Source organism: Phalaenopsis equestris, unplaced genomic scaffold, assembly GCF_001263595.1.
Source record: "Phalaenopsis equestris unplaced genomic scaffold, ASM126359v1 Scaffold000378, whole genome shotgun sequence".
Classification (NCBI taxonomy): Eukaryota; Viridiplantae; Streptophyta; class Magnoliopsida; order Asparagales; family Orchidaceae; genus Phalaenopsis; species Phalaenopsis equestris.
In genome coordinates, this window is record NW_018164820.1 from 466,196 (window position 1) to 485,173 (window position 18,978).

At 33.0% G+C, this 18,978-nt stretch overlaps 1 protein-coding gene across 1 annotated transcript in view; it reads left to right on the forward strand.

Annotated features, from left to right (window-relative positions):
- The window catches only part of LOC110026551 (protein FLC EXPRESSOR), a 45,487-nt gene that overhangs the window by 15,426 nt on the left and 11,083 nt on the right, over nt 1–18,978 (forward strand). The window lies entirely within an intron of this gene.

Consider the following 18,978-nt stretch of genomic DNA (forward strand, 5'->3'; position numbering starts at 1 on the left):
AAGTAAATAACTCATAATTAAAAAAAAATAATTTATCACTCATAATTTCTTACATGAATAAATTATTTCCTAATACAACATCTAACAAAGCGAGTATGTAAATAAAAAAAAAGGAAGGCTCAGAGTCAACTTAAAAAAAATACATAATCAACTACTATAAGAAGGCGAAGGAACCATAAAGAAAGGATCTTTGTTTCCTTTCACGTGTATATTACCAAACTCATATATGTCGAAAGGCAAAGCAGCATAATGGCCATCCATAAGTACCCCTAGGGTCATGATTTATTATAACAAGGAGATTATATTACTTCACTCTTCGAAGAATATTCATTAGAAACAAAGCCGCTCATTCACAATAACCATATTCACCCAATCCAAACATGACGCTCTTCTCCTAAATTGAATATATACCCGAACACCACAAGGTTCTTGGCAATTACAAACTCAAAAAAACACAGAACTCTCAACAAAACCTATAAAGCATTTGACATACATCATACTTCTAAACACAAAACTCTCAACATAATCTTCTCAACATATGAAAAAACCCATAGAATTTCAAGCCGAAAAAAGACAGCACATTGTCATTATATACACAAAACACTACATAATCCCCATAGCACACCAGGAATTCATCATAATTTCAAACACTTAACTCTCACCATAGTTTTCTCAACATACGATAACAATCCCAGAGAAAATCAAACCCAAAAAAGAATATGTTGTTATCATAAACTTGAAGAGTATCAAACCCCCTTAGTATAAAAATAGAAGTTAGAACTTCTAATGCAATAACGACCCCATAAAATCGCATAAACGCCCATAGAACATAAGCTTCACTAGATAAACCCCAGGAGCAGAGGGCACTCAACAACCCAATGAGCATAAATTATTGACTAAACACCCAGAGAACATATTGTTTTGAAGCCAACCGAAGGCAAAAAAGAAATGCCACGGAGGTTGTTTCCCTAATTGAAGTTTTGCCAAAATTGTCTAAATCTAGCTCCAAAATTAATCATTGCGGTGTTTGGTGCCAAGTTGTGTGCATGAGTGTGAAGCCTTATGTAGTTAGAGCAATCTATGAACAATTGGGTCTGGTCCGAGATGCCATATGTTGATGCCTTCCTCTAATGCTTCTGAGAAAATTGTTTATGATTTGAAAATTGGCCGCCCATCTTGGTGCTAGGATTGCTACCTTGGCACCAAACATAGTGCCGCCAGAACTATCAAATGCCCTTTTAGCTCCATGTGGTTTATGAACTGCTTCTGATTTATCTATATACGCAAATGTAGAGTATAACAAATTCATGAAATGATATTGTGCATTAAATTATTTTAAGGCTCTACAACAATAAATATTTTTGGACTTATATAGTGAATTTCTCAAATTTGGTGAAACTAACATAAAAAATACAAAGATTTGATCGACAAAATGCCTACCAAAATATTCCTCAACGCTTGCCATTAAAAATAATGGTCAAAAGTTTGGTTTTCTATCAAACTTAGGCTTTTCAGGGTGCGTTTGGGGCGGCTTATCCACAGCTTATGCGTTTTCAAAACGTAGTGAGGGCGTTTATTTTTTGCGTTTGACCAAACGCAATTTTGCCTTAATACATAGACGCGACTTGTGGCCTCATCCCCGCGAGCAGCATCTCGATCTATTTTTTACTTACATACCCCCACGCTCGTCTTCTCCTCTGCATCTAGTGCCCAAAGTTTCGATCGTCTTCCCTTTTCTCGTCACCCTCTCCCCTGTGTCTCTTGCCCTAAGTTTCAATTGGTCTTCTCGTTCTCTCCTCTGCGATCCAACATTGCTGTGCTCAGAGTATTTGACAATTTTATTTTGTTGTGATCCGTAAAATTGGAGCATTGCGTTGAGGGTCTTTGGATCAATGCTTATGAATGCCTCTTCTGATTTACGGTGAAGTGTTCTCTGTGCGAAGTAAGATGTTGCGTATGCCTTTTATTCGTTTGAGGGTCTGTGGAGCATCGTTTGAGATGGTTTACGTTTTTTGATGTTCGAATGCAGATCTGAAATTTCCATTTTAGAGAAATGAGGATGTTCGTATGAGATGCTTTTCGTTTTTTGATGTTGGTGGTTGCTAAAATTTATGGTGGCTTGGGCGTGCTTGTGGTGGTTTTGGGTGTGTGGTTTGGTGGATTAGGTGAGGTGTGCATGTGACATTGGTGCCCGTGACTGGTGTTCATGGTGGCTTGTGTGTTTTTAGGTGGTTTTGGGTGTGTGGGTTGGTGGTTTAGGTGATGTGTGCACGTGACATATGTGACTTTGTTTAGTTTAATTCTTTTCTTTTGCACTGAGTTTGGAAGATGTAACCAAACCACAGTAATCATCATTAAACAATGAAAGACCGCAATGTGGCTTTACGACTATTTATCGGTAGGTTCATAATGAGTATAATGCTGACCGTGAATCTATTTTCTTGGAAACTCAACCGATTGAGGAGTTAAAAACTAAGAAAGCTGAACAATATGATAAAATGCATGCAAGTGTTGAAATTTGTATAAAAATATCAGTTTACTTTTGGCAAGTGACCATAAAGAGAGATGATAATGCAATTTCAACAATTTCAGTTATATTTTTGACCATTGTTTTCATGTTTTTTAGCATAATTCTTGACAAACTGTTGAGATGGCACCGAATTACCATGTAGATCCTTTTTAAAGTGAATACTAGTTTATTTGGTTCAATTGAAGCAATGGAATTGTCATCTCCAACAACAGGGCCTTTGCTTCGGCCCTTAAACCGAAGACAAATGCAACCGTTATGGCCTAGAGCTTGTTAATGTCTTAGAACTACTGCTTTGAAGAGACTTTTAAAGTCTGGATGCTAATTTCTCTAGTGTTTTGAACTTGTTGGGCATGAACAATGTTCAATTGATCACACAAGTCCTAAGATTTCATTATGCTCACCGTCCAACATATGCTTTTGACACTGATTTCCATATTATGTGACTTTGGATGCAATCTTGGTTCAGAGTATTCTACCAAAATGTAATATGAATTACAAGAATAAACACGACCCTAGATGTTCATCAAAATGCAAGCCTTTATGCAAATAATGAAAACATGGATTGAAATTTTGGGTTTTCTATATGATCCGTGTAAATTATTGGTTTTTATGTTGAATTTATTAGTTGAAATGAACTTTAGTTGGCAGAGTAATAGATCAAGTGCTCAGCAATCGAAGGAAAACCTTATCCTTCAAGCCATTGGTCCAATTTAGATTAGATTGCTCAAATCCTCATGTTTCCTGGTAGATACTGCTAGATTTTTGTATCCTAAAGTAATGTGTCGAAGATTTCTTTTTCAGGGAAATCAAATTGAGGACAAATTTCAGGGAACAAGACGATGGAAAAGCAAAGATAAAGTAACTTGTAAACTTGAGTAGAATAACGAATTAAGTGTTATGCCATTGATCCCTTAAGGGCCGAATACCTATTATCTAGATTGTAGCCACATTCATGATTGTTGCTTCACACAAGCCAATTTGAGGACAAATTCAAGAAAGTGAGCAAGCTGATGGTAAAACCTATCCATTTCAAATGCTTCTGTAATTTTCTTTTCCTTGTATTTTCTATACTTTTGAATGATGTTGATTTTTTTAGGCTGATTATGTTATATGGAATTTAGTTTTTGAGAATTGTGCGGTAAAGACGTTTTTGGCATCCAACTATCCGCGGATAAAAATGGAACATTAAGATTAACATGGTGAAAAATTAGGAGAGAAAGATTGAAATGATTATGTTTAAGATGTGATCAAAGTAGCATTTATTGAAGATAATGCAATAGAATTTTATCTTGAATGATTCGGATCATCTAATCTATGAAGGATAGAAGATGCACTAATTAGATGGGTGGATAAAATTAATGTCAAAGGATGAGGGAAAACTAGGGATTAATTAAAGATAATTTGGGCAAAAGTTATGGGAAAAAATATACTGTTGACAGGTTTAACACATGTAGCACTTAACACGAACTAATGGAAAGGCTGATTTATAGTGCTTATCCCAAATAATTAGGATAAGGTAATTAATGATGATGATGATGTTCATAATGGGATATTGATAGTGAGCATTAGCCATATTTCAGATTTGGAGCAAGTTTCTTGAGCGGATGGCTGAACTATGAGAGACTAGGTAGGAAGATGTTTGAGCGATCAAGAAAAGCTAAGAAGAAAAGCAAGAACAAGGGAGGAAACTAGGGTGATGAATTTCTATTATTTAATACGGAGTTTTTGTCATTTATTTCATTTTTTTTATATGAACGCAATATGATATGAAGAAATTGCTCGACCATGGTCTGGTATTTTGAAAGGTTGGAGCATTAACTCTACAACAACAACAAGAAGCCTTTATCTCACTAAGTCGGTTTGGCTGCATGAATCCTTTTTCTCCATTGCATCCTATCGAGTGTCATATTTTCATTCAATTCTAATACATGAAGATCATTTTTTATACAATATGCCTAATTCTTTTTAGGTCTACGCATTTCTTAACTTAAATGGAAACTAAAACATCTACTCTCCTAACAGGATCATCAGATGGTTGACGTTTAATGTGACCACACGATCTAAGACGACTCTCTCTAATCTTGTCCGCCATTGGAGTTACACCAACTATATCACGGATATATTCATTTCGCTTTTTGTCTCTAAGTGTCAAGCCACTCATCTATCTAAGCATTCTCATCTCTGCAACACTTAACTTTGTTTTATGCTTCTCTTTTAAAGGCCAACATTCTGTGCCATAGAGCATCTAAGTGGTACTTTTTTATCACACAATGATCTCAATGCATTCCTCCACTTCAACCAACCAGCTTGAATTCTACTAATAACATCCCCATCTATATCACCATCACTTTGAACAATCGACATGTGATATCTAATACGATCACTCTAAAACGTTCACACTTTTTTATGATTTGATCACCCATAGTTACAACTCAGCCAATAGAGCTACTACTACTAAAATTATATTCCATGTATTCAGTTTCATATATACTCACACGAAGGCATTTAAACTTCAATGTAGACCTCCATAATTCAAATTTTTCTTGAACTTTTTTTGTAGTCTCTTCCACAAGAAGATATCATTAATGAAAAATATACACTAAGGTACAACCTTCTATAAATGTTTAGTAAGAAAATTCATAACTAAAGCAAATAGATATGGGCTTAAATTCACCCCTGATGTAATCCAATTGAAATAGGAAAATACTTGGTCAATCCTTCTTTTGTTTGAACATCAATCTTCCTTCTGTTTGAACACAAGTAAACTCTAGTATACATATTTTTATTGACTTGAATATAAGTAATATCAACGCCTTTCTTCTCTACAGCTCTTTAAATGACTTCCCTTGGAACCTTATTGTAAGTTTTTTCTACAATAACAACAACAACAACAACAACAACAACTACAAAACCTTTATCCTATTAAGTGGGGTCGACTTCATGAATCATTTCTCTCTATTGTGTCTTATTTAGTGTCATATTTTCATTTAATCCTAATAAATTAAGATAATTTTTTATACAATATCCCCAAGTCATCTTAGGTCTACATTTGCCTTACTTAATATGAGTCGAATTCAAAACATCTACTCTTCTAATAGGATCATTAGATGGTCGACATTTAATGTACCAAACCATCTAAGATGACTCTATCTAATTATGTCCGTCACTAGAGCTACACCAACCCTATCATAGATATATTAATTCCGCATGTTGTCTCTAAGTTTAAAGCCACTCATCCACCTAATCATTCTCATCTCAGCAACTCTTAGCTTAGTTTTATGCTTCTCTTTTAAAGGCCAACATTCAACGCCATTGAGCATTGTAGGTCTCACCGCCATCTAATAAAATTTTCCTTTCAGTCTAAACTGTACTTTTCTATTACACAATAGGCCCTAAGCATTCCTCCACTTCAACCAACCAACTTGAATTGTATTAATAACATCCCCATCATTATCACCATCACTTTGAACAATAGACCCGAGATATCTAAAGCGTTCACATATTTTAATAATTTGATCACTCATAGTTACATTTATGTCACTAGAGCTACTACTACTAAAACAACTCTATCTATATTCGTACGTCAATGGAGCTACACCAACCCTATCATAGATATATTCATTTCGCATTTTGTCTCTAAGTGTAAAGCCACTCATCGACCTAATCATTCCCATCTCGACAACACATAAATTAGTTTTATGCTTCTCTTTTAAAGGCCAACATTCAACGCCATAGAGAATTGTAGGTCTTACCGCCATCTTATAAAATTTGCCTTACAGTCTAAATGGTACTTTTCTATTACAAAATAGGCCCTAAGCATTCCTACACTTCAACCAATCAACTTGAATTCTATTAATAACATCCCCATCATTATCACCACCACTTTGAACAATAGACCCGAGATATCTAAAGCGTTCACACCTTTTAATAATTTGATCACCCATAGTTATATTTATGCCACTAGAGCTACTACTACTAAAATTACATTGCATGTATTCAGTTTTAGTTTTACTCAAATGAAGGCCTTTAGACTACAAAGTAGACCTCCATAATTCAAGTTTTTCCTAAGCTTTTACTCTCGTCTTATCCACGAGAAGGATATCATCATCAAAAAACATACACCAAGGCACATCCTCCTGTAAGTGTCCATTAAGAGCATCCTTAACTAAAGCAAAAAGATATAGGCTTAAAGCTGATCTCTAATTTAAACCAACAAAAATAGGAAATTATTTGGTCAATTCTCCTCCTGTTCAAACACAAGTAACAATTCTTGTATACATATTTTTAATGACTTGAATATAAGTCATATCAACTCCTTTCTTCTCAGGAACTCTCCAAAGGATATCTATTGGAACCTTATCTTATGTTTTTTTTTTAATCAATAAAAATCATATGTAAATCATCCTTATTATCTCTAAACTTCTCCATCAAACCTCAATAAATATATAACTTCCATGGTAAACCTGTACGACATAAATCCAAATTAATTATGAGAACTTTTTGTAATACGTTTTAACCTATGTTCAATTACCTTTCTCCATAATTTTAAAGTATGACACATCAATTTAATTCCTCTATTATTGATATACTCTTGTGCATCCCCTTTATTCTTAAAAATGGGGACCAAAATACTCTTTTTTCACTCCTCAGACATCTTTTTAGTTTTCAAATTAATATTAAATAATTTAGTAAGCCAAGAAACTCTCAAATCTCCTAAATATTTTCATACTTCAATTGGGATATAATCAAATCCTACAGACTTTCCACCCTTGGTTTTCTTTAAAGCCTTATCAACTTCTTTTTTTACTAATGCGACGATAAAAATGAAATATTTTATTATTATTAATGATATTAAGATCACTGAGGTCGATTGTATTTTCCGAAACTTAATTAAAAAACTTATCAAAATAACTCACCCATCTATTTTGAATATCTTTTTATAAGAAAAACGCTTTTTAATTTCATCTTCAATACGCTTTACTTGAGTTAAATTTTTTACTTTTATTTTTTTTTGTTTGGCTAGTTTTTACGTATATTTTTCATCCTCTTTAGTATCTAATCTATTATAAAGATCACTAAAAACAGAATTTTTAACGTCACAGATTATTCTCTTAGACTCCTTACGGGTCGTTTGATATTTTTTCTAATTCTCTGAGCTTTTACATTTAAACCAATTTTTATAACAAACCTTCTTATATTTTATCTTTTCTTGCACTTTATCATTCCACAACCAATTATTTTATATAAAATTTTTCTTTTAATTCTCCGAGTACAATTTTTGCTACTTGTTTAATAGTTTTTTCTAAATCAAGAAAAATAGATTCTCCTTATTCTCTCTATATTTCTTGGTCAAACCTCTCAATAAATGTATAGCTTCCATAGTAGATCTGTCTGCCATAAATCCAAGTTGATTATCAGAAATTTTTGTATCACGACTTAATTAATATTGAATTACCCTCTCCCATAATTTTAAAGTATGACACCTCTACTTAATTTGTCTATAATTTGCACAATTTTGTGCATCTCTTTTATTCTTAAAAATGAAGATCAAAATACTGTTCCTCCACTCAGATATCTTTTTAGTTTTTATAGTAATATTAAAGAGTTTAGTATAACAAGAAACTTCAAATCTCTTAAATATTTTTATAGTTCAGTTGGGATATCATCAGGTTAGTTGATTTTCCACTCTTGGTTTTCTTTAAAGCTTCATCAACTTCTTTTTTACTAATGCGGCTGTAAAATAAAATATTTTATTATTATTAAAAATATTAAGATCACTAAGGTCGATCATAATTTTAGAAATTTCATTGAAAAGTTTATCAAAATAGCTGACCCACTTATGTTGAAATAAATCTTTGCTTTTCTTTTCTATTTATTTTGTTAGTTTATACATATATGTTTCACTCTCTTTATTTTCTAATATATTATAACGATCACAACAATTAGAATTTTTAAAATCACAAATTGTTCTCTTAGACTCCCTACAAGCCACCTTTTATTTTTTTAATGTTCTATAAGCTTTTACATTTAAATAAATTTTTATAACACAATTCTTTATATTTTATCTTTTCTTGCGCATTATTATTCCACCACCAACTAATTTTATTTATAAATTTTTTTTTCTATTTTATTCTCCAAGTATATCTTTTGCCACTTATTTAATAACGTTTGTTACTTTATTCCACATAGAATTCACTTTTTATGAACGTCTCAAATCTTAAAATCTTGAAGTTTACTCATAAAAATAATTTTTTTCATGTCTTTATCTAATTTCATGACAATATTTTTTTTAATTTTTTATCTTACAACTCTTTATCTTAAAATCCAAAATTAATAATTGATGTTGAGTACTTAAATTTTCATTTGAAATTACCTTACAATCTTTATTCTCTCAACGATTTCTTTTTCTCATAAGAAAATAATCAATGTGTTTTATTAGATCCATTCTTATAAGTCATAATACGCACCATACGCACCATTAGCAATAACAAAATCATAAACTAAAGCAAAATGTAATATGGTTCTACCTTCTTTATTAATTACTCCAAAATCATAACCACTGTGAATATTTCTAAAATCTTTCACCACCATACCAACATGCCCATTTAAATCTCCTCCAATAATTTTTTTTTTCAAGAGGTATCATTTGTATTAATTCTTCGAAGCCATTCCAGATTTTTTTTAAATCTATATCTAAACTTGAGGAGTATAAGCACTTCGAACATTAAAAATATGTATCAATAACAATATTTAGGGCTATATTTCTATATTCAATTCTATTAATTTTTACAATATTATCTTTCAAACTCTTATATATAATTACACCTACATCATTTCTAATATGACTCCTACTTAAATACCAAAGTTAAAATTCTAAACTATCAATCCCTTTAGCATTTTCTCCAACTCATTTAGGCCTTATTTGGAGGAGCTTCTTCATTTGACAAAGCTCCTTTAAATGTGACGTTCACGAATGGAGCTCTGCACTCGCATTTCAGAATGACAAAAAATGACATTTTAGCGGAGTAACGTTGACGGACGCTCGAGAAACGGTCCCTCCAAATAACAACCGTCCGATTTCTCCGCTTTTTCTACACCGCAACAGATGTGTAATGCGGCCTCAAATGAAGCCTTAGTGTCTTGAATACATAAGATATTTTCTTCCTATAAACCATAATATAACTTATTTTATAAATTTATCTGTGAAAGTACCTATATTTCAATATCCCATCCTAATATTAGTCTCATTGAGCATTGACTATGATCAGTGAATTTTATTGTAGTTTGCTTCTCGTGTCATTTTGATTGGTAATAGCTTTGTGCTAGCTTACTTTTCATATCTGAAAACTAAAAGGTTAGCATCCGTTTTCCTAGCCATCAAATAAACTACCCATGCGTGTGGGTGCTAATTTCATTTATAAGTAGTAAAAAATAAGAGGATAATATGGAGAACTTGGACCACAGTTGTGGCTTAGAGTAATTGACTAGAATTTTTCTTAGTTTGTTTTTACATGGCATGCCTATGGTTCCAAGTTCTACTAGATGTGATAAACGTGCAGTCGTGGTGTATGGATGGATTGAGTCATCTAATTATATGATATCTGCATTTTCTAAATAAAATCTTTTCAAATGAATCAAATTAATATTGAAGTTCTTTCGTATTAGTATTGAATAATTTAGCTTTTTTATCTTAAAATATGTCTATTATCTTCTGGAGTAACCGACCAATATACTCTAATAGAAAGCATTTTACTTTTTTTTTACTCACAATCTCTGTTAAGAATTATTTGTTTTCGTTGGTAGATATTTCCTATTTTTATAGTTTCCTAGTTTGTGGACTAGTAAGCCTGTCACTCTATTACATATACAAGGATGTAATTTGTTATTGTATGAGAAATAGAAATCTTTTTCAGAATTTTTTCATGGTATCAGAGAGAAACCTATTTCTTTCGAGTTTGTGGCTGCAACTTTGTTCCTCACTGACGATGACGACGAATTTATATGGTTCTCAGATTTTGTATTTGATGCCAACACTAACCGTGATCTTATCGTATAAAGACCTTTGTAGCTCCCATCGTCTCTACCTGCATCGACCGAATCAAAGCATACAATGACAGGATTGCAACAGCGTACAAAAACCGCCATCCCCGTCTCTCTCTTACGCAGGAATCACAGAAGTTTCTCACTCGTCTATTTCGTTGCTCTAGTATGCTCGAGCCGTAGCCATATCACAACAGCTGCACAATTTTTGAGGTCGATTCAGTTCCTATCGATTTTTGTTGATCGTTCGAACGTTTCGATGGATTTCTTCAATCCGTTCGATTTCAACAATTGTGATCGATTCGACTTGCTCTAGCTGCCCTGTTAAAAGTCACCTTTTGTCGAACTCGTGAAAACTGAGAGTTGTGCACTTTCCTCTAATTTTTTTTAATTGCCCAATCGAGCAGTCGAACTAAAGGAATTTCTCTCTTCTTTGTTAGTGCAACAGGTCTTCTCGATTCAGACTTTACAATCTTAGCATGGTCAAACACGACATGATCCCATGATTTGCTTTCTCGGAAGTGACTTCCATATCCGAACCTACATATTTAAAACCCAATGTATCTGCAAACTCATCCCACCTAATCACTAACCATAAACTGCATGACAAAATTTTTTTCAACACCCAATGTATCTAAAGGAGAATTAACCAAATATTTTCCTATTCCCGTTGGATTGCATTAGGGATCAGCTTTAAGACGATATCTTTTTGCTTTAGTTATGGATGGTCTTATTAGACATTTACAAGAGGATGTATCTTGTTGTATGCTTTTTGTTGATGATATCCTTCTCGTGGATAGGACAAGAGAAAAAACCCAGAAAAAACTTGAATTATGGAGGTCTACCTTAGGAGTCTAAAAACCTTCATTTGAGTAGAACTAAAACTGAATAGATGGAATGTAATTTTAGTAGTAGTAACTCTAGTGACAAAAGTGTAACTTTGGGTGATCAAATTATTAAATGGTGTGATCGATTTAGATAACTTGGGTCTGTTGTTCAAAGCGATGGTGATATAGATGGGGATGTTAATAGTAGAATTCAAGTTGGTTGGCTGAAATGGAGGAATGCTTCGAGCCCTTTGTGTGGTAGAAAAGTACCGCTTATACTGAAGGAAAATTTTATAAGATGGTGGTGAGACCTGCAGTGCTCTATGAAGCTGAATGCTGACCTTTAAAAGAGAAGCATAATGCTAAGTTTATTATTGCCAAGATGAGTATGATTACGTGGATGAATGACTTTACACTTAGAGACGGAATGAGAAATGAATATATCTGTAATAGGGTTGGTGTGGCTCCAGTTACAGAAAAAAGTTAGAGAGAGTCGTCTTAGATAGTTTGGTCACATGAAACGTTGACCATCTGATGATCTGATTAGGAGAGTAGATGTTTTAGGTTTGACTTATGTTAAGAAAGGCAGAGGTAGACCTAGGAAGACTTGGGCTTATTGTATAAAAAATGATCTTAATTTATTAGAAGTAAGTGAAAATATAACACTAATTATGACACAATGAAGAAAAAAGATTCATGTAGCTGACCTCACGTAGTGGGATTAAGACTTTGTTGTTGTTATTGTTGTTGTTGGTTACAGTTTGTCTTCATGTGTATCTATGGTTGGGTAAAAGATGGATATCTCACCAGCAAAATTTTGGCTGCAAAAATGCTGGATTCTAAATGCCTGGCGTAGAGAATTGATGACCACTTGGTTATGTAATAGTTAATAAATTCTATGATCATGAAGATTGGGGGAATTTTTTTGCTCTATGGGGCAACGAAGAAAATATGGGAGTCCTGTGAAACCTATTCTAGAATTGAAAATTCTTTAAGAGTTATTTGAGCTTGAGACTAAAATACTCAGTCTACGATAAGGAGAATTGAGTGTTACTCAATATTTCATTATTCTCACATGTAGTTGGTTGCAATTTGACATGTACAAGGTTTATTCTTGGAAATGCCCTGACAATTTTGCTTTATATAAAAAGATTATTGGAAAAAAATGTGGACCATCAAATTTTTTATTAGCCTCAATATTGACGTAGATGAAGTTATGGGGAGCATCATGAGAATTAAACCTCTTGCTACCATTCGGGAGGCATTTGCAGAAGTTCGAAGGGAGAGAGGCATGAAGAAGTTAATGGTGACATACAATCACACCACTCAATCTTTTGAAGGGTCGACATTGTATACTCATAACTCTTCTCAGAATATTAAGCCTAAAAAAGGACGGCTGTGGCTCGATCATTGTAAGAAACCTGATCATGTGATGGAAACATGTTGGAAATTATATGGAAAACTTACAGATTGGAAGCCATCCATTGAAAGACATGATAGGGAGAATCGTGCAAATACTACTGTGACAACCAATAAATATGCATAATTAAGTCCATTCACAAGGGAGCAAACTGGGCACTATAGAAAATGTTGGGTCATGGTTTCAGTCCAAAACAAGCATCAGAATCCTCTATCGAGCAAACAACCATTTTGTTAGCACACCAAGGTATCTAACCCCATGCTCTTATTGTTCTAAGCAATAAACTAAAATATTGGATAATCAACTCCGGAGCTTTAGATCATATGACGAGTGTCATCAATTTTTTAGAAATTACAACCAATGTACCAATCACTCTATAGTTCAAACAGTTGATGATTCATTCTCACCAGTAGCAAGAACATGATCAACTGAATTGACAAAGGATTTTCACCTATATTCTATTTTATATGTTCCCAGATTAGACCGCCATTTACTCTCAATCAACAAGCTTGTGACTTAAAATGTGTGACTAAATTTTATTCCATTTTTTGTAATTTTTAGGTAGGCGATTTTGGGATGGTGATTGACAGTGTTGATGCTTGGTGGTCTGTATCCGCTCAAAGGAAATAATGTCATTGGCGGACAAGTTTATCTCTCAAACTATATTTCTGAGCTTAGTTCCAATCCTATTGATCTAGTTTCCATTTTTGAGTTGATCTAGTTGAAAGTTAAGCTATGTTAAGGCATCGTCATTTTGTTCATCCAAATTTTGTATCCATTGAAAATATGTTTTTACATTTTTATGAATAAAAAAACCCATTTTCTATCAATGTGAAATGTGCCAACTTGCAAAACATACCATACATGTATACTTTAAACTATAATACAAACCCTCACAACCACATATCTCATCAATAAAACGCCTAGTCGAGTCCTAAAATTTTGAACCCCTCATAATGTTCTCATGGAATTCTTTCTGCATATTCACTTCTTTTTATCTGACTTGAAATTGAAAGTCTTTGGTTGTTTCGCCTTTGTTCACATCCACCAACAACACCATGCCAAATTCGATAATGCTTCTCCAAATATATCTTCCTTGGTTATTCCTCCAATCAAGAAGGATCCAAATACTACTCTCCAATCACTAGGAAATTATGCAACTTCACATTCCTTGAGAATCAATCTTACTTTCCCAAATCTGAAATTCAAGGGGTGAACTCGATAGAAATGTAAATTTGGAATATTCGTCAAGACATTCAAACTGAATCAAATCATGTCACTCAAATACCTGAACTAAATTCTACCACGCAACCAACTCAACTTGAAGAACCAAACTCTACCATTGAAATTGTCCTAATTGTCTCTATTCGACCTCAATTTGAAACCAATGATCAGGAACTTCGTGTCTGTGCCAGAAGAAAAATGACTACTGAGCATATAGAGGACACCATGTAGATCAGGGATTGTCAAGAACCTGAACCTATTACTCATAATGATATGGATTCTTTCCCATCTCTGAAGGTGCACTGATCATTCAATTGAAAGATATGTAGCTCATGGAAATAGTTGTTACCACCTTACAGGGCTTTTGTGATAAATCTTGATAGTTTACATGTTCCCATGTTTATTCAAGGGGCTTTAAAGGTTCCAACATATAAACAAGAAGTTGAGAAATAAATTCGAGCTCTAGAAAATAACAACACTTGTACACTTACAAAGCCACCTCATGCAAAACTCCTGCAGGCTGCCAATTGATGTGCACAGTTAAATATAAAGGAGATGGAAGTGTAGAGAAATTTAAAACCAGATTAGCTTCACACAGTCATATAGGATTGACTACCAAGAAATATTTGCACATGTTACGAAGCTCAATGCTGTTTGGGTTCTACTCTCTCTTGCAGTAAATCAAGATTGATCTTTATACCAACTGGATGTCAAAAATGCATTCTTTAACTGGGACCTTGATGAAGAAGTCTACATGACTATGCCTTCGGGCTTGGAAAATAGGTCCAACAACTAGAGACAAAATCGTAATGCTTATAGTACATGTAGATGATATTATTCTGACATGTGATGATTTAGAAGAAATTATCTGACCAAAAAGGATGCTTGCAATATAATTTGAGATCAAGGATCTCGGGACTCTCAAATACTTTTTGGGAATAGAGTCGTCTCAATCTAAGGAGGAAATTGTCATATTACAAATAACGTATATCTTAGATCCATTAAATGAAATTGGTTTGCTTGGGTGTAAACCGCCTAACACCCCCATGGATCCTAAAAAACGATTAACAATACTGAAACAAGTAGTCAAATTGATAAAGGAAGCTATTAAAGACTTGTGGGAAAGCTGATTTACTTGTCCGACATGATACTTGATATTGCATACTCGATTATTGTAGTAAGCTAACACATGAATATTCCAAGCGAGGATCATTTGGAAGCAATGAATAAAATTTTGAGATACTTGAAGAAGACACTTGGGTATGAATTGCTCTTCAAAAGGCTTAAAAACTTGATTTTGAAATATACACATGTTAGTTGGGTAGAAGAGATAACTTTTTGAAAATCAATCATTGGGTATTGTTCATACGTATGAGGAAATCCCGTCACTTGGAGAAGAAACAAGTTGTCTCACGAAGTAGTGCAAAATTTGAATATCATGCTCTTGCACTAGGAATATGTGAAGGAATGCAGCTTCAATGACTATTAAGAGACTTAAGGTTGAGACAAAGAACAAACTTAAGATGTTCAGTGATAGTCAGAAGGATATTAATATAGCCAAAAATCCCGTGCAACATGACAAAACAAAACACATCAAGTTTGATCGACATTTCATCTCAGAAAAGATCAATAACGGAAAATTTCAGCTAAGTTATGCTTCAATAAAACTTCAGGGTGTTGATATTCTCACTAAAGCACTACCAGGGTTCATTCATGATACATTGAATTTCAAGTTTGGTTTGTATAATATATATGCCCCAGTTTGAGGGGGGGGTGTTGGAAGTAGCCGACCTATATGCTATAATGGGAAGAATTTTATTTTCTTCACTCGGATTATCTTTTAATATTTATTGTTTCCGTAAGTAGATATTTTCTATTTTTCTAGTTTCTTATTTTGTGGGCCGGTTGCTTGCCACTCTATTACATAAAGTAGGATGTAATTTTTATTTGGTAAGAATTATAATTCTTTCTCATAATTTCTTTTTCTAATAATTAAATTTGTTGATAATGGTGCGTTGTTAGAATGTCGTTTTTAAAGCATTTTGATACCACATAATGCTTTCCAACAAGATTTTTTTTTTTAAAAATTGTTGCAAATGCAAAATCAAAGAACTTGAAATCATTGCGTCATGACCCCATTGAAAACCCCTTACTGTACAGGTGAGGAGCGTTTGCAAGTGGTCCGTTAAGGCACCAATAGATGCTGAAACCTACTAGTAGCACAAGGCCCTTCTTTTCTCTATTATCTTCCTCCTTCCTTATTCTCTTTATTAGATCTTCTAATGTCAGTGCTGTGTTTGTGCTTCTGATGCATTGCATGGCGAATTTTCTATTGCATAAGATGGAATATCTGTTAAAATATTTGATTTAAATCTGATGTTCAAGTTTGTCTCAGGTTCAAAATCAACTTTTAATTTGTCCTATGGTTTTAGGAATAAGTTGGACGAGCATGTGTGACTCAAGCTATATTCCAGTGTTGATTGTTTTTAAAATTTACATTTTTAAAATCTGTAGAAGCGGCTAATAGGAAAATATGTTTATTATTATTTGGTAGACTTTGCATAGACTATATAATTTTTTAGTTTGCAACTAAATTCCTTTGTTCTTTGAAAGCCTCACTGTAAGTACCTTGATTTTCTTAAATTGCAGATCTAGCTTAAGCAGCAATGGATGGTTTAGAATGGCTAAATTTTTTTCGAGTTATAGAGATTCTTGCACATATCACAACGAGATTCTTTATCCATGCTGGCCTGACCAGATATTCCTTTAGTGTCAAACTATCGCAACTCATGAACAAAAAGGAAAACATGGAATAAGCTTAAATTGGAACTCTTCCTTGCATTTTTATGCCTAATTTGAGGGTTGTCATAGCCACACATAAGATTGCAAGATTGACCTGCATTTGTCCCATATTGAGTTTGGTTAAGCACGCCATAACTATCTTTAGCAACCACTTAATCAAAGGTTTGGTAGTGGCTTTCTTTTTACCTGTTATTTTCTTTATAGGTTTTATTATACTCAACGTAATAAAAGTGAATCATGTAATAAGTTTGAATCATGCATTGAGTTCATAATTTATACTTATTGCTTTGATTTTGTCAACATTTTGGTGCATAATTTTTACATGCATGTTTTTTTTTTATTTGTTGCAAATTGTTTTTACTCAGACAGAATGTTAAATCCATTGATTTTATTTGTTTTCATCTTTATTTAGCAACAATTATGTCTGGAAAAATAAGTGACTAGGAAAGCCTAGACTGTTAATTACTTAATAAGTAATTATATACAAAATTATAATGGAAGGAAAAGGAAGTAATTATTCATAACAAAAAAAAGGACACTTGCTAGCCATCTTTTGATTATTAGAGAACAATTTGCGTGTTCTTTTTTTTTCTTCCTTTTTATAGAAATTCATCGGTGAGGTATTTCCTTATGAGAAATAAAACCGTGGCCTCTAACTTTCATATATAGCTCATTCGCCATCTCTTCTTGATAGCCTTTTAATATTCCTATTGAGCGCTCCAGTGAACATGCCAGGAAGTTATTTTCCTACATATTTAGTGCAAATCAATTCATTTTATTATTATTATTTTTATATTGTCTATCCACTTGAGTAAAATCATGTATCGAGGATTGTGAGTAATATTGATTACAAATTATTATCACTGTATATTTTTATTGATTTTTTTCTTTACATAAACTTAGAGGTCATTTAATATAATTTGGTTCATAGAAGTTCATCGGTTCGATGTCCAATTTCTCTGAATTCAAATTAATACTAGCTCTTGATGCAATAGATTATTGTTTTCTCCGAGTTTTGAGATTTGCTCTCAATAATGTACAATATTCTATTGCGTGTTTTTTACCCATAGATGATCCAGTATGATCTACATGTATGTACACTTTAGTTTATTGGATATCCTATTTTTTATATAGAATTCCTTTCTCTTAGACTTGATTTAAGGCATTTGTATTTTGTAAACATCTTGAAGGTGAGATTTTTTAGGTGGGTACATCAATTGATTGATATGATTTATTATAAATGTGTTGACAGATTGATTGTAAGGTAAGTAAATTTATTTTTCAACTACTCTCTGATATTGTCTTTTGTCTACTTCGGTTTCCTCTTGATCTATGTCTATCTCCTGACTTGATTCATTTGGGATTTCATAGGGCTTGCAGTCCATATTTATTTATTTACTAGATCTTTGACATATTTTTGCTAGGAGAAATATTTCTTGCTTATATTAAGCAACTTCTATGCTAAAAAATATTTAAGTTTTGTTTGCTCAGCTCTTTGATTTTAAATTATTCATCAAATTTCTTCCTAATGACTTCCTTTCAAATTATGAGATTTACGCTTTGCCTCACGAATGGAAAATGCTTCAATATCTAATTGCGCAATTTTAAACTGTGTTAAATATTTAAATTTTTATAAATACCTTTTCTTTTTATCTTTTTATTGTCTAGTGTTGGATGTGCTATCTCTGTTCCTGCTTCCATCATATAAATCAACATTTTTATCTTCTAATTTAATTTAGATGGTGTGACGCCATTGTCGTTATCTACTAACCACTCGTCATATGATGCCATATTTTTACATAGTATGAGTTTTTCGTCGTCATTCAAATATTTTTTTCTTCAGTTTTTTATTCTTTAAGATTTTGCGTACTTGATGTACACCAAGGGATTCATTGTTAAGGTCTGTCATACAATTTTTCTTTTTTGTGTGAATTTGATTATATGTGCTCTAGTTACGCTTGCATCCTAGATGACGAGCCAGTAAGTCCTTGTACTCAAATCGTTGTAATTCATGAGTACCATTATCAAATTGGATCCACCATTCAACTATTTTTGAAAGAAAATTGTATAATTATAAGTTTAGTATTTGGATGATCATTATTTCAATGAGCGTTTTAAATATTAAAATTTACACA